This window comes from Pholcus phalangioides, unplaced genomic scaffold, assembly GCF_987345545.1.
Source record: "Pholcus phalangioides strain wild (caught in Gottingen) unplaced genomic scaffold, Ppha-v1.0 ptg000011l_1, whole genome shotgun sequence".
NCBI classification, from domain to species: Eukaryota; Metazoa; Arthropoda; class Arachnida; order Araneae; family Pholcidae; genus Pholcus; species Pholcus phalangioides.
The window spans coordinates 59049213-59066370 of NW_028301604.1; the positions used below are offsets into that span (position 1 = coordinate 59049213).

General features: G+C 34.5%; 1 protein-coding gene across 1 annotated transcript in view; it reads left to right on the plus strand.

The window, feature by feature from the left end:
• LOC149080634 (tachykinin-like peptides receptor 86C) overlaps positions 1 to 17158 on the plus strand; it is a 169930-nt gene that overhangs the window by 40979 nt on the left and 111793 nt on the right. The window lies entirely within an intron of this gene.

Genomic DNA, 17158 nt, shown 5'->3' on the forward strand with positions numbered 1-17158 from the left:
AATTTTCAGTTTTTTTTCAATGAAATACGTATAGTCACCTAGTCATGATTGAACTGTTTTTTTCATGAAATTTATTTTTGTTTATTGTGATTCGTTTCAGTCCTTTATTGTTCCGCCCTTCAGCAAGTTCACCAATAATTAAAAATTTCATTGAAAATTGCATTTTTTGGATGCAATTAGCGATATTTCGCATTTAGGATCACAATTTGCCGTGTTTTTCTCGATCAGATAAGATTACACTAAGTATAAAGGTCTAATTTTTTATTTGAACCTAAACGAATATTATTAGCATCAATCGCAATAATATACAATGTTATTTCATTCAATTAGAGTTCAATCCTCAAGTCTGTCAGCAGATCTCTGCCATCGTCGTGGACCATAGGTTGAGAAACGCTGACGTAGTAGCGACTGCAACGTAAACCATTCGTATGCTTCCACAAGATGTATAAGATGCAATTTAAGATAATTACAAGAGATTTTACACTTTTCAAAAATGAAACAATACAAATTGATGATGATCCGGCCGTGAAAAACCAGAAAAACATCAAACAAAAGCATTCAAAACAGACTATTTAATAAAAATTGTCGAAAATCATTATTCAAATTTTTTAATAATTTCTTAACTTTATTCATGGACTAATTGCCAGCTGGTTCTGTCAAAGATTCAAGAATATGAACCACAGATGTCTACCAATTTCTTATATTGTGTGCTTATATTTCAGCAGAGAGACAAACGCGTGATCGAAATTTATTCCTTTGCAATTGCAATGCTTCGACTCTCACATGACCTTCCGCTTATTTAACACAGTTCTTGAAGAACAAAAGGATAATAGTATATCCTGCCTACCCTATTAGCGGAATTAAACTGTGTGACTTTTATCCAATATACAAAGAACGATCTCAGAGAAAAGCGATTCAATAATCTCGATGAAGTGAGGGAAAAATAAACGTTGGCTTAAAAACAGTATTCCGGATCAAAAAGATTTAAGACTGTTTTCAGAACTAGGAAAATTAACCCGTCCAGTGTTTCTGACGTAATATTACGTCGGGAGTTGAATGGAAGAAATAGAGACACCATTCCTCGCTACTATTGTTATGCCACGTGTGAGCACATAACAAAGCAACCGTAAAACCTTTCATGTGAGAAATTAAAAACACGTTATTTTCACTCAAAATCATATTTTATCCCACTTGTCTTTGTCTGAGGGAATGTATTTTTAAATAAATTCGTAGATATAAAAGACGCGAACATATCAGAACAATGAATTTTTCCTACGTATGATTTTCTGATCTCAGAAATCATATGAAGTCCTATATAAAACCAAATATAACTCACATTATATTTTTAAATAATATTATGCGTGGTGGCAATAACTACTGTTCATTTTTGATACGATGTTACGGCTCCTTGACTTATCTACTCTCATTCAGTTCAACCCGATTGATTAGAAGTTCAAGGGGGACTGCAAAAGAGAAAATAAATAAAATTATGTAAACGTTTGTATTCACCTTTCCATTTAATATTTCATCCGACTTTCAGAGCCCCCCCCCCCCCCCAGAGATGGGTGAAAGCTGCAGCAGCACATGGTCCCTAATTTTGACGGACTCCGCAATTGTGCAGAATAGAAATGGTGTTTTTAATTTGTTTTCCCTTTTTTTTAACAATAAAATAATTTGGCTGCTGTATATCTAAGACAATCATTATCATCCAAACCAATAGAGCCTGCGTTATACAATAAGATCTCTCGATGAAATACCCACCTACTTCTCCCACATTGGCACTGAAAACTTTTGTGCCATTACAGAGTGAAATACAAATGCATTAAACTCTATTCCACGGACCTAAAATAATGTCCGAAACGGTGAATGATCGTTGATATATATAAGTTTTCTGTATAAGAAACTAAAGAAAACTATTTGTATCGTGAAAGGGGTCCCACATCTGGGAGGAGCATTTGATTTATGCTCCTATGTGTGGTTTAACAATTTGATAGCTCTTATCAAAACCAGTAGATGAAAATAAATCTACACACTCTTCAATAAGAAAATCGCATTAATGGTACATAAATATTCACCCTTTGAAGTTAAATATCAACATCAGGTCTTGATTGTAAGTCCCTACTGAGAGCATAATATTCTTATCTTTGATTTATGCGTACTTACATGGTCATAGCATGCTTTTTCGGGGCCCCCATGCCGGGATTTTCTTTGGGGTTCTCCTGAAAGGGTTATGCGCAGAAAAAAGGAGGGGTTAGGATCACGCACTCAGCTCGGGAACAAAACTTAGTTACGGGCCTGCGTACTTACAAAACACTGGCGTTTCATGCAACTTTCAAACTCAGTAGAGTACTATAAATTCACCAAATATTCACTTATAGACGTTCCCCAGTCTCCATGTACTGTATATATGTTGCTGCCAAAACCCGAAATGCAGTCAATGCGCGATGGGGCCGGCCACTTTGCGAAGTGGAAAAGCGTTTTGGTCAGAGTCCGAATTGCAGGAATGATTCGGACTTTGGCTGACCATTTCGCGAAGTGGCGGAGATCCCTGGCCAAAGCTCGATGTGCTGATGTAAGAGGTAGGAGCCAAATAATTTTTTTTTATTCGCCAACGTGTGATGCATGTCTATATATAGCAGCTATATTGGATTAGCTTCATGTGATGAGAGGAAAAAAAATGAAATTTTTGAGCGAAAAACTATAAAAATAATTATATAAACATAGTTTTTTCTGCTGAATTCTGAAGAAAAAAAATGATTACCGCATCGTGACCGGTTTGATGGGTTGCCATGACTAACGTGGACATAATTATCACGAAAAAATACGCCAACTTGACGATGATACCTAATCGTGTCTTTTGTTATCGGACTTTGGCCAGGGATCACCGGCCACTTTATGAATTGGCCAATTCACGAAGTGGCGGGCCCCGTCGCGAATTGACTTCTTCTTCAGTTGAGTTTCTCTAAATGATGAGGAGCTCACAATTGCAACTGAGCTTATAAAAGACCCTACCCGTGTTTGAAAATCTACCATATCAATTATCGTATCACCCCAGAGTGCACGTGAATGCTGCGCAGATAGAAATTGTATTTCACGATAGTGAAGAGAATGTCTTGTTACGTTGCATGCTGATCGCTTCAATGGGCACGCGCTTAATGAGATGTAAAATACGTGTCCGCGTTTAAACTTGCGTTAAAACCCATTTGTTTTCCTTCACGGGTCAGCATGACATTTTTCAAGCTAATTTTGTTTTTATCAGTGTATGTGGGTAATTACTATTGCGGAGAGGCTACAAATAGGTCTTAAAAATCTCTTTCGATGAATAACTCTTTTAATCTACGTATATATCACCCTTGTGAATATTCGTTTATTTATGTTTTTCGATGTTTGAAATTCTAAGAATTCTAGTAACTAGTGCTTTGGTATGATAAGTTCTGAGAAAACAGAATAATATTGACTTGTACCAAAAAGTAAGAAACAATGGTTATTTGTATGAATGAGACGAAATATATGTATAACAATGTAAAATGAATCGAATGAATCGTATCTGGGTGAAGTTGGTTTTTAAACTACAGTAGGACCTCGATTTTCCGAGATAAAATGGATCCAGACCTTAAAGAATTGTGGCATTAAATGCAATAAATGAAGCCAAAAAAGGAGAAAATCACTCAAAAGTTATTTTTAATTACAATGTAATATAGAACGAATAAATGACTATACTGTAGTAAAAATTACATGAAATACTATTATTTATTTGCGTTTACAACATTTCAAAGATTACATACAGTGCTTTGAAAAATAGTGTTTTCATGTTTTCTGCCATCGAATGTGCTCTTAAATGCTTCATAATGGTTCTCGCGACCTATATGGTTCAAGAAAGTTTTCCACACAAAGTTTTCTAAACTTATTGTCCTTATCGACCTCCCCCTTTCAGCAAAAATAAAGTCCTATCGTCGCTCCCTGGCTAAACCACCTCCATAAGATCTCATGTATCTGTAGCTTCTACAGTTCCATCGACCCCTCCTCTTCACCAAAGGGGCGATATATACCATTTTGCAAAAACTCTCTAATTTCACAACCTATAGTGCTCTCGTTACACTCTGCGACATTTTGTAAACCAATCTCTCGCACTCTAGGAGTTTAGCACGTCATTTTACTTGCCTCTCTAATTTTTTGAATGAATTTCTGAAAATTATCTCGTATAATCCAAAACTCGGTTAATCAATACTCTGGTAATCGGGGTCCTACTACTACAAATAAAGAAAACAATTGAGAACCCGTAAAAACATTATTGCATAACTTACGTTAAAGATATTAAAGGGAGAAAAAGAGAAAATAGAAGATAGTACTCGACCGCTGATAAAAAATAAGCCATATTGTCACACAGTTGATTCAAAAATAATATATCACCTCTAGCTGGGTTACACGATGTTCATGTTATTAACGAGGATCGAATCAACTATTGTGACATAAATTTCTATTCTTGCAGCAGAACAGTTTTGACCCCAGTATTGGACTGGCGAGCTTGAATCTTTCATTCAAGAGCTTCCCCCCATTGCTCAGTTGGATTCAAATCCACAAAACCTTGCTGGCCCTCACATGTGAGGAATATCTTTGAAAATTACAGAATTTCTCTGACTAACATAGTCGTATGGCTTCGCGCTACAGTCCATGAATAAAAACCATGGATTCATAGGAGAAAAAGAACAGGTTTTTGAATCTCATTCCCTTGTGCCTTGTTCTATTAGCAGAACTTGTTCCGAAAAGGTAGAGAGCTGTGCTTCTATTAAAATTTATGTCGGCTGTGATGAAAATGTCACTCTATGATTCTCAGAGAGTGAGAACGTGTTATACGTTCTCTCTGGAAGATGATGCTACAAAAATCGCTCTGCAAACAACGCCGTGATTGATCGGAGAACATCACATTGCTCTAATCACTATTTGTCCAGTTCGATGTTCCTGACTCTATAGCAAACAGGTTCCCTTTCACACGCTAGTCAATCGCAGGCAAAAACTTGGTGTATGGTAAGCTCTTTGTAAAATTTTTGTTTTAAAAAGTTGTTCCTGTAGCCTCCGTAGTTTCGGGAAACAGCTGTCTGGGAGATGTATAGTAGTTATGTCACGCAAAAAAATAATATAATTATAAATAAATAATATATATATATATACATATATATATACATATATATATACATATATATATACATATATATATACATATATATATACATATATATATACATATATATATATATTTATATATATAGAGAGAGATGTATACGTACTACATATAAGCTTTTCAAAAGAATTTTTTTCTTCAACACCATAATTCGAAACTCACCAACCGCCACTAGATATACAAACAATCATCATGGAGATGAAACTGTTAAAATATCTTGACATTTAAAAAAACAAAGTTTTTCATGATGAATAATATAATTTTCACTATTAAACTTGATGAATTTAATTCTCTTGTAATTTTTTTCGTAAATAATTTTGGTGCAGAAAATAACCGCATAAGTTGATAGAATAATAAAAACAATAATAAATTCTGAAAATAGTTAAAAAAACAAACTCTCTGTCTTGTATAGTTAATATAATTTTTTTTAATAACTTCATAGAAAGCTTGTTTGAACAAAAAGGAAGTCAGGGGCAATGTAGGGGGGGGGGGGAGGTTGGTGCCCCGGACGCTGGATCAGGAACGGCGACGAGTTGACCGTTTTTTCATTCAAAATTATGGAAAGAGAGGCACCAAAAATGGACACCGGCCCCCATGCGACAGAGTAAATTTTTGTTTCCAGTTGCGGCCCGGAAGAAACTTATGAGAGAAATTTTGTTTTCCATGAACAATTTCTTCCCAAATCTCATATCATAAATACCGTCCAGTCATTCAGTTCAGTTCATCTAAGTGTGTGATGTCTATAAACTCTATTTGGTAATGCTTTTCTACCACATATAAAACATACGAGGAAGAAGGATATTAGGTGTAATTCTCCGAAACGGATAGTTTCCATTAGGGATGAAACGTGATACAAAAAGACTTGTTTCGAGTTTCACACGACCAAATTTCAAATAGACGAAAACAGTAATAGGATATACTACGGTAATCTCAAAATAAGCTTCAACATTCACTGTTGAAGTAACAATCATGTTTTCTACTTCAATGCTTTAAAATCTATCTCTGGACATATACATCTGGGCAATTCACATTGATCTCTCACTTATACGTCAATGCAAGGGAACAAGAAGATGAAGACGCATGAGTGAGAGAGGCGTATAAGTGAATATCACTATTATGCTATATCTTTGAAAGGGAGTGCAGAAAATCGTCTCATACGTGAGAAGGCGTATAAGTGAGAGATTACTGTATACTTCATTTTTTCGATTAAAAAAAATGTATAGTTCTAATCATACAGTGATACACCTCGGCTAACGATGATGATTCATTCCGGAATTACGTAAAGCCGAAACGTGATTTTCCATGGGTTTCTATAGAAAATCGTTTGATTTGCTCCAGGTTCTGCCAAAAATTTGAGATAAGGTTTAAAACACCAAGGAACTCTATAAAAAAGACAAAAACTGATTATAGGCTAAAAAAAAACGAACAGCTTCAAATTTGAATAAATAAGAATCTCCAAGAAGATGAGAGATGCTGAAGATCTTTTTAATTTACACTAATGTACACACAAACAACACCAGCTTTAGTCTAATAAAGCTGTTGTTGCCACAACCCAGACAAGTTAGTAGCTGTTCTCATCCATTTGTGATTTGGTCAACTCATTCCTGTGTCTGATACATGCAGATAGCAAAGATAATCGCCTAGAATGTTCAGACTGCTCAGTGTCTTGCACTGAAAGAACGAACGTATGCTCTGAAAATACAGTTTCCTTTTTTTCAATGCATTTCCTATTAGCTGGATTATTTTATTTTGAATGAAATTATTCAAAAACTTTCAGAAAGAAAAGTGAAGGTGCATCTGAAAAAATACTTCGAGGTAGGCAAGAATTAATTGGACTCGAGTAACAACAATTCGTGATGACGATTGGCACTGAAAATTTAGCTCCAGCTGTTTTATATTAGCACGTGCATCCATTTTCACGAAAATGTTCATTAGCCGAATCCGTATTCGTCAGCCGAGGAAAAAAAATCACGAAAAAAAATCTTAGTTGGACGAGGTATCACTGTATGTTAGATGAAAAACTAAATAGCTCTCATAAATTATTAGCTAAATATTAATTTAGAATATCTAAACGCTGTTGATTCAACAATGAATAAGTACTAGAATAAAGAAGAGAATTGATTATTTCCTAAAGAAAAAATAAATTTTCATGATTACATTTTCTAATTTATTATGTTTATACTATTATTATGATTCAAAACAAAAAAAAAAGAATGTATATAGAGGTGCTATAAAAACTGGTCAAATATTAATTATTTTAATAGATTTTGATTATTATTATTATTTACGAATTCTTTACCAATCTGGTAAAATGATTGGTACCATTCTACGCGTACACAGAACGTCAGAAATACGACAAGTTTCAGAAGTGCTGCATGTTATGAACAAAAAACACGAGTGAAAAATTGGAATTTTTATAAGAAACATGTATTTGTGAATATATCCATGCTATTTTCACGAAAATGCATGCAAACATTGCACATTGCACAATATTAAACTGTAATGATTTTTAAAAACAAAGTTATTTTAGTTCATTTTAAAAATTCCTAAATGATTTGGCACGTTCTCAGACTTTTATTTCAATATATAATGTCAAACAAATATGCAATTTTGGGTAGGAAGACTATACGTCCTCGGAAAATGCCGTAATTTCTCAATTGATATGGGATTGATAATTCCATATTTTTATGGGCATCTTTTTATCAGCCACCTCGTTGGGCATTTTGCCTGTTGTAGCGTTGTATTTGTATTTGCATTTGTATTTGTATAAATAGTTTTGATCTTATATATTAAAATCTCAAATAAATTAACACTTTAATTTCAAGTTGGCTACGTTTTCGCTACATGAAATCAATGACAAGAGTTATTGTGATTATCACTTTATTTGAAAATTTATCAGTCACAGCTGACGAAACGAAGGTAAGGATGTAAAAGTGTAGTCATATCTGCAACCTACTATTTGTTAGTGTTGCAAAACGATTCTCACAGGATATTATTGCCATTAGTTGTAGTCACGTACAAAGCTCATTTGATCAGCCGTCTTCTTGTTTCGAAATTCCTCGCGAGATCTGAGCGACAAGTTTCCAGTAGTCGTGAACAATGAAAAGGCTATTATGATGGCAAATGTGAATTCAGAAAGAAACATATTTATCATCAGTCACGAGGTCCAAATATTCTTTAAATAGAATTGCATGCATCAAGATTGTTGTTTTCTCGTTACGTGATTTGAAACGCTAAAACAAGGGTAAAAAGAAATATGAAACATGAACCTTTTTTGTGATAAATTATTATGATTTTGACAAAATAAACGTTAAACTAAAGATGACATTTCTTAGTAGAGTAGATGCAAACTAAACAGCGTGAACGAATGGTCATGTCTGTTCACATTCTGCGTACCTTACAACCAAATTGAACTTTGCGTTATTTTTATGTGCCTCGGAGATATTATGAATAAAATTATGAAATGTGAATTCAAGAGGTGAAAATGCAGAAATTTTATTTACATACATATTGTTCACTAACTAAATTCAAAGTTTACAATCATGATAAATTTCACGTTTCGGGATAATTTTTTGCCTTTTTTTATGATTCAATATAAAATTAATCGAAAATTAAAATAAAAATTTCATTAAACATTGCTGTTTACATCACAGTCATTTCTTCTTAAATTCATTAATAGATAATAAACTGAATAAATAGATTATTTTAATTTATATAATTTCACTCATTAGTAACTCATAACACTTAGAAATAAAAGGATTAATCAAATCATTCCATTCCGAGATGATTTCCACCGATTTCCTCCTCAATAATGCTTTGAGCTGAATTCCCAAGAATTTCAGTTAACGTATTTGCCAAAAGAATTGTTTATAACTATCTTTACCTTTTTAGATAAATCTTTATAATGATAGTATTGAATTAAATTGAAAAATAATAAGGCATTGTTCCATACATCTTAGATGCTTCAACAGTAGGGATCAGTATATATACAACTAACTCTATGATTGTTTTTTACATTTATTTTTATTCCTAATACTCTTCAGTGAAAATTAAAATTTTATAAATTTCTACTGCTTTAATACATATCTTTTAGTAATTTTAATTTTTATGATTAATTTTTAATTATTTCTTTTCCTTAACCCATTTGCATCATTCGAAAAAGTGGAAAATTGGCCCATATCACCAAAATTTTTTTATTGTATAAAGTTAGAAATATTTCAAAATGAAAAAAAGTGAAAAATAAAATGGCGTACACAAAGAATTTATAATTTTACTTAAATCAATGAAGATATGCATTGAAAATAATTGGAAATATTGCTTTCCTCTTCTCTTTTACTTAATATCTTCCAAACGTAATGAACAGTAATGAATAACGTTTGGAAGGAAAACCTTCCAAAAGTTACTATTGATTATTTTATTATCAAAATTAAATTTTTTATACTACCCCAAAAAACGGTAACAATCACGATTTTTTTCTGGGAGGGGGGGAAAGAGAATTCAACTATCACAGAAATATTTCATTCTGTCTGGTGACCGTTTTCATATTTTACTTGAATTTTAAAAAATACACCGTACATTTATATTCTTGTTGGACACTTTTCTTGAAACACCACGTATTGTTAGGGGAGACGACACTTCTTCAGTCAATCTAAAAAACTCATCTATTCAGTTTTACTCATCAAGTAACGACATGTTCTTATTAAAATCACGAGTGCACTGCACTGAAAAAAATGAGCACTGCCACTTGGTACACGAGAATTCAATGCACTTAAATAACATTCATTCATCACATGAGAGAGAGAGTGAGGAAACAACAGAGTCGCATATAACTTAAATTCATTATCTATCCAGAACTCTCGTAGATTAAATCAAGTTGGAATTTCGGGAACGCGACGTACGATGTCGTCAAATACTTGCATGAAGTTTTGTGTGTGTGTGAAAAAAAAATATAGATATATTTCTTAGTATAAAGAACACGGCCATAAACAACAATTTTTCCCCAGTTAATATTTCTTTTAATCATTGTACATGTGATTGTTTATTAAATCCATTACCCTGAGAGTTTTTAACGAAAAGTAAGAAAAACTGATACAGTGAGAAGGTTTAAAATTTACGATATCTTCACTAATAGGGCTTTCAATGACTTTTTCGCGCCAGTTTTCAATAGAGAAGGGGTAATATGCAAAGTACGAATGAGTCATTCGATGATAAAACCGCAACGATATTCAGGTGGAAGATGTGGAAGTCTTAAAGCTTCTAAAAATGTATGTGCAAGCAAAGCAACAAGACTGGATCATATTTATCCTAGGGAATGTGCAAATGAACTGTTGGGGCTAGTTGCACAGATTTACAGAAGTAGTGTTGCTGAGGGTACCAAAACGTCGACGTAGTTTATCTTGATTTCCAAAAAGCATTAGATCCGGTTCAAGCCACCTCGTCGGGCATTTTGCCTGTTGTGGCGTTGTATTCGTATAACATGGTAAAATCTTCAAGCGTTGACATGAGATTGAGATTGGGCTCAACTTGCTCAATTGGATAGAATCGTAGTTAGAGCTAGGTCACAACGGGTTATGGTGAACGGGGAATTTTCTGATTGGACAGGTGTCAGAAGTGTAGTCTCTCAAGGAAGTGTCCTTGGCCCCATACTTTTTCCAGTTTTTATTGATAAACTCGATCAGGGTATCAATGGGTATTGTTAGCAAATTCGCAGATGACGTGAAGCTAATTGGGGTAGTTGGGAATCAAAGCGATAAGTATTTGCTCCAGACCAACTTAAACAGGATTGCAGCATGGGCAAATGAATGGAGCATGACGTTTAGCGTTGACAATTACACGGTCGCTCATTTTGGTTCGAACAATCCACGTTTCACTTACGAGTTGAATGGTGTTATTGTTCCGGATGTAACTAGGATCACCAATCTGGGTATTCTTATTGATTTACTAGGCTTATGTTTTCTGAACATTGTTCAGCGGTTGTCCAAAAAGCCACTAGAATGCTCGGTTTCATTCTGAAAAAGGTTTCTTCCCGTTCTCCTAAAGTTATTTTTCCGCTTTTCCGAGGCTTAATTCGTCCTGCGCGGAAGTATGCCGTGAAGTTTTGGAGACCATACCTACAGAGGGACATAGACTTGGTTGAGGGGGTGCAGAGTAAAGCTACACACATGCTCTCGTTGGCACACAAGGCTTGAGTTATGAAGAAAGGCTCGATTTCTTCAATATGTTTACATTGGAAGAATGCAGGTGTCGGGGGATAAGATCGAAGTGTTCAAAACTTTCAACGGGTTGGATAAAATGGTCCATGAGTTATTAATACACCGTCAATTACCTGCTTCGACAAGGCTACACATTATCGTTTAGTAAGGGACAATTCCAGGTTGTGGTGTCGCAGGGAGTTTTTCTCTAATAGGATTGTCAATAAGGGGAATAGCTTACCTCCGGGGGTTGTGAATTCGAACACAATTGACACGTTTAAAAAGAAGTACGATATATTTATGGGCAGTGTATTTATGGGCAGTATTATATACCATTTTTCTTGGCGATATATGCTCTCTTATATTGGATATTTTGGTTATATTTAACATCAATATTTTTTATAGGCATAATTTTTTCAGACACCTCATTGGACAATTTGCTTGTGGTGGTCTTTGTATTTGTATTTAACAAGGTTTTAGTTACAAGAACGAATCACTTTAAATACAAATCAGCTTAGGCGTTCTTGATTTTCAGCAGAATCGAGCACCTCTGATATTCCAGCATTTACAATCGTGCGTAACTCAACACGATTATACTCGCATGCCGTGTCGATTCGTCAGAATTTCCTGTAAAATGCATAGTGATCTCAAACGTATACGTAAGAATGTAAGAAAACAATTCCATCACACACCGCCACATTATTCAAGTTCATATATCAATAAACAAGCAAAATCCTCTTATCGCGACACAAGCTCATCTTATCCCTTCATGTTTGCAAATGTAAAAATGAAAAAAAAAAATGTCATTTTAAACGAAGCAATCTTATTTAAGGACTGATCTTGGAGCAACAGATGATAATGGTTTTCTTATTATTATAGCAACTTGATATGTACTATGCAAACATTTGCATAAACAAACCCCGCAGTATCATTTTCAGTTCTAGTGCACATAAAATATTTGTACTTCTATTTTTTTCTCACGTTTTCGCATCACTTATTTAGCTATGCATGATTTTTTTCAAGTTTTTACTCTCCGATATATATAATAGATATTTGGTATCAAATTGAAATTATGTTTATTTATCGAACAGTAGAGTAAAAAAAGGAAAATGAAGTTACACAAATTGTTCCGTAAACGGAGCCAGTGTGTCTTGGTAGAAACAGTTTAAATGTCCCTTTATGTTCAGTATTAGCTACACACTAAAATTTTGGATGGTTTTTTTCTCGTTTCTATTCTTATGGTAAACGTATCTGTCTCGTGAGTTAGATCAACTTCTTCATTTGCATATGGATATCACTCCGTCAAATACGGCGTGTTTTCAAGATTGCTTCGGCGGCCTAATGCGGAGAAAAAAAGAACTTTTGAGGGGGATTGAAATTCATTCTGCAGTAAAGCTGATATATGGGACTACGTTCTTTTTTAGAAAATGCATTAGCCTTGCAAGCAGATATTATGGGAACAAATGGGGCTGATCTTTAGTCCACATTCGTACTACAAATAGAGAGGCAGATGAGAAAAATGGGAATAAAACTGAGTTATCAACTTTGTGATTTTGTTTTCTAAGAGAAACTGTAATCCACACAAAGTCGAAATTCGAATTATGTTATAAATTTTCAAAGAATTCTTTTTCCACATTTTTTATGTTCAGGGGTTTTCTAGTTTTTGTTAAATTATGGTTTTAAAAAGAGAGCATACATATTTTACAATATATATATATATACATACATTGTAAAATATGTAAACATTTTTCATAGAATATGCATATTTTTGTATATATTCGTACATGCGTACTTTCGAAGTTATTCGCTTGAAAATATATGCGTCCGTATATAAGTAAGTTTATGAAATATACGAGTATATAAGTATATCAGTGTACAGTTTTCAGTATTTGAATAACTTTTCATGAGTGCCGTTTTTCCCCCGTGATAATCGAATTTTTCATAATTATTGTATTTTCATCACCGTATTACTGTTCTATGACATTATGGTACTTCAAAATGTAGAAAATAACTTCCAAATATAAATAGGTTGTATCCCATCTTGCAATGTAAGTCTTCAGCGATAAAATAATTGCTGATAAGAAGGATACGGCGAGACAGATAACTCATTTTTCTAATAAATATACATACTTTTGGTTTATTTCCCATGGTTTAATTAAACATTTTGAGTTTCCTATATTAGGTTCTTCTTCCGCCATGCCACATTCGGCGTTATTGAGAAGCATAAATTGAGTGTTTAATACGTGACCGCAACCGTTGAGCATCACATAAATTTTGAGAGTTGCTGCAGGGTATGAATGAATATTTTGCATGCTAATACCGAGGTGGAGAAATTGGGTCATCATAATCATAGTTGAAAGGAATGTCTGAAGCATCATTATCGATAGGCGCACACAATGGTTTTTCATGAATAATAACCTTTAAAAACGACAAGTACCACATATAGCTTGATATAATTACGGAAAACTAATTATATATATATATACATCCACACACTAGAAATTAAAATTATAAGAAAATGAGAAAATAAAAAGATAAATGGAACAATGAGTAGGTCGTTCTCAAGGGAAAACTCCCACATTGTTCCAAACAACAAATATACATTTATATCCGAAATTTAAAAGGTCACTCGCGAAACCATGTCGAATTATCGTCCAGTGAGTTGGACGAGCTTCCTCTTGAAAATTTTGTTAATTATTACCAAAAGGCAATTATAAGAATTGGTGAAGTGAATAAACGATAATAATGTATTGGCTGATAATCAGTATGGGTTCAGAAAGGGGAAGTCGTGTAAAAAACCTCCTTTGCTTCTATGATAACGTGACTTAGACTTTGGGTGAGGGCAAAAATGCCGATTTCCAGAAGGCATTAGATCGGGTCCAACATGGTAAACTCTTGAAGCGTTTTGACATGACAGTGGGGGAAACTTGATGAATTGGATGGAATCGTGGTTAAGAGATAGGGCACAACGGGTTATGTGAACGAGGAATTCTCGGACTGGACAGGTGTCACAAGTAGAGTCCCTCAACGGACTTAGCCCTATACTTTTTTCACTTTTTATCGATAAATTCGGGTATTGACGGGATTGTTAGCAAATTCGCAGATGACGTGAAGCTAATGGAGATAGTCGGGAATCAAAGTAATAGGGAGTTGCTTCAGACCAACCTAAACAGGATTGCAGCGTGGGCAAATGAACGGAGCATGTCTATTAGCGTTGAAAAGTGCTTGGTCGCTCATTTTGGTTTGAACAACCCACGTTTCACTAACTAGTTGAATGGTGTTATTATTCCGGCTGTGAATAGGATCACGGATCTGGGTACGTATTCTTATTGATGATCGGCTTAGGTTTTCTGAATATCGTCCAGTGGTGGTCAAACAATCGAATAGAATGCTCGGTTTTATTCTCAAATAGGTTTCTTCACATTCTCCTAAAGTGATCCTTCCACTTTTCCGGGGCTTAGTCCGTCCTGGATCAAAGTATGCCGTCAGGTTTTGGAGACCATACTTACAGAGGGACATTGACTTGGTCGACGGGGTATAGAAAAGACACACCCGTACTCTTGATGGTACATGGGGCTTAAGCTATGAAGAGAGACTTGGTTTTTTGAAAATATTTACATTGGAAGAGCGCAGATGGGGGGGGGGGGATATGATTGAAGTGTTTCAAATTTCAACGGGTTTATTAAATTGACCATGAGTTATTAATACACCGTCATTCAACTGCTTCGACAAGTGGATGCCAATATCGATTGGTAAGGGGCAATTCTAGGTTGTGGTGTGGCAGGGATGTTTTCTCCAATAGGGTTGTGTAAAATGAAATAGCTTACCTCCTTAAGGTATGACATACGACAGTTTGATGTACTTAATTTATTTCAATCATAAATTTTGTTTACAAAATATTTTTTTTTCCGGTTTATGACTTTCTTAGAAAATTGGCGCGTGATCACAGTTTCAAAAAGGCTACATAATTAAATTTCAGAAACGGAGTAAACAAAATTCATGATATTTAATTAAAGTAATGTGATTACAAGGTGCGTTTTAAATTGGTATTAGTAATTTCCGAACATCGATAAGTACTTTTATAATGAGGTCATTTACGTTGCTGTTGTCATTAGCGCTTTCGTCGAAATTTAAGGGTTTATCTGAAATTTGCTAATGTATTTATGGGTCTCCTTCGTTCAGTTCCATTTTATATCGTTTGGGACATCATAAACTCTTTAGCTTAGGGTATCTTGGAATAATAATCAGCAATCTGATACTATGATGAAAAATTGCCCTCGAACAGAGAAATTAACATTTCGTGAAGAGTCAAAATTTCATTCAAGAATCCCAGTTTCCGAAATCTGTCATTCCTCAACCAATATGATTGAATATTTAACAATTTTTGAATAAATTATCACAAATTGAACATCTTTCTCATGAATTTCAACACACATTAATTTACATCTCATTCATTGTATTGCAATCAATTGCTGATGGTATGACGATCAGATACAATAGTTTACAGATTGTCGGACACAATAGGAAAGCTTTATATATACCGGGATCATAGGTATGGCATTTTACTGACGAACCATTGATTCTAGACGCACACAGGCAATTAGAAAAAGTGTACAAATAACGTGTAGTACTCAGATATGTCATTCATGTTGCAAGGGGTTGTATAGTGATTAAAATAAAGAAAATTAACTTTTTATGCAGACACCCTGCGCTCAAAAACCCATAAAACCCATGCTGGTGAAACGGTTTTCCCGCATTTATTGCTGTTTTTTTCCAACTTCCGTCTGTTTTTTGAATATGAATATCTAAGTAAATATAGCACATGAATTATTTTTAGTTGGAATCAGGAGAGACAGAGCAACAACTTTTTAATTGAATTTTTAGGCACGCGAGGACGATATTAAAAGTTAATTTTTTTATTTTAATAACTATACAACCCCTTGCAACATAAATTACATATCTGAGTACTACACGTTATTTGGAAACTTTTTCTAATTGGAAGTATGCCTATAGGATCAATGGTTCGCAGTAAAATGCCATACGCCCTGTTACCTATGCACCCTGTATATACAGTAAAACCCCTCTTTACGGACACCCCTCTTTTACGGACGAATTTTGTTGTCCCGTTGGTGTCCGCAAAAGATAGGTTTTCCTGTGTATATACTGTAGTTCCGTAATATCATCAGAAAAAAAGGATATTTTATAAGTTGATATAACGCAGATAATCCGGCACGTCCACGATCTCACGATCACTGAGCTTATATCGCAAAAGCGACAGAACCTGGGCGTGCTCGGTTCTAAACTAAACTGAACTAACGCAGATAACGGATACGGCAAAAACGCGAATGCTATTTGAATAATTCTTTTGATCTCACAATTTTAAGAATCAACTCAAGTAATTCCATTATTATTTGACGATCACTCATTTATTGTCCCGCAATTGGTATCTCACGATTGCGTGGAAAATGCTGGATGATAACTCCCTTGCCACATTTTACTGGCGAACCGTTGATGTTAGAGAGGCATACTTCCAATTACAAAAGCTATCCAAATATTGCTCAGAACGCAGGTACGTCATTCGTGTTGCAAGGGGTTGTATAGTTATTAAAAAAAAACTTTTTATCCGGGCTCCCTGTCCTCAAAAAAAACCCAATTAGAAAGTTGTCCTGTCTTTCCTGAGGTCAACAAAAAAGTTTCCAAGTGTAATATTCGCAGAGATATTTGAATTTACAAATCGGCAGAAAGTTGAGAAAGAACGGCATAAATCAGAGAAAGAAGTGTTGTCTGT